Below are 1,278 nucleotides of genomic sequence, written 5' to 3'. Positions count from 1 at the left end.
GCGAACTTCTGACACTTCAAAGGTCAAAGTGGAGCGCCGCTGATGACGTAACGGCGAATAAAATTAATTAAACACAAAAGTAAATAAGTAAGGATGCTGTGATTTGTTATCTACCTTTACACATATACATTTACATTATATTTAAATTAAAAATATTATTTTAAATTATATAAATATACAGTGCCTTGCAAAAGTATTCATACCCCTTCATTTTTTTCCACATTTTGTTTTGTTGCAGCATTATGTTAAACTGCTTTAAATTACTTTTTTCCCACATCAATCTACATCTCATACACCATAATGACAAAGCACAAAACAGTTTAAAACCATCTATATAACTTCTTCTTTACAAAAAAGGAATTTACAGTGAAAAATTATTACTAAAAATATGTCCAAGTATAATTTGGAAAATACTCTGATAATACTTGCTTTCAAGTTCCATTATTAGTATTATTTATAGTTCTATACTATTAGGTTTTTTTTGTAGATTTGCTCACTTATTTCAATCTAATTTACTCATTAATAACTTTCAAAACTGATTTTATTTTTTATTTTAAATGATATTTTTTGTAATATATATCTATAAATTTTTTCTCCTCGTTTATTTATGTTACTTTTTTTATTTAAACTTTTTTTTTTAAGTTTGTAACAACTTTACAAATTTAATATGAAAAAACTGAAAAGATCCCGTTGCACAAGTATTCATACCCTTTTCTGGGACACTCGAAATTTAGCTCAGGAGCATTCGTATTGCTTCTAGATGTTACTACACTTGGAGTGGAGTTAAACTGTGGCAAATTTATTTGGATGAGTCTGATTTAGAAAGACACACACCTCTCAGAAAAGGTCTAACTGAAAATGCATATCAGTCCTGAGGTCAAGATAACTGCCTGTATATACTGCATTTATTTGATCAACGATATGGAAAAAAGTTAAATATTTTTACAATTTAAAATGCCTGTTTGCAATTTGAATATATTTTAAAATATATTTTATTTCTGTGATCAAAACTGAATTTTCAGCATCATTACTCCAGTCTTCGGTGTCACATGATCCTTTAGAAATCATATTAATATGCTGTTTAGCTGCTCAAGAAAAATTTATTTATACAGTTGTGTTGCTTTATTTAAAATAATTATTATTATTCAAGTATGACAATACTTGAATACAAGTGACAGTAGAAAGATTTACACTAACAGTCAAAATGTAAGTAAGATGTTTTTAAAGAAGTCTTTTCTGCTCACCAAGCCTGCATTTATTTCATCCAAGTTACAAATT

This window comes from Garra rufa, chromosome 20 (genome assembly GCF_049309525.1).
Source record: "Garra rufa chromosome 20, GarRuf1.0, whole genome shotgun sequence".
In the NCBI taxonomy this organism is placed as follows: Eukaryota; Metazoa; Chordata; class Actinopteri; order Cypriniformes; family Cyprinidae; genus Garra; species Garra rufa.
Note: the sequence above shows the minus strand (reverse complement) of the source record.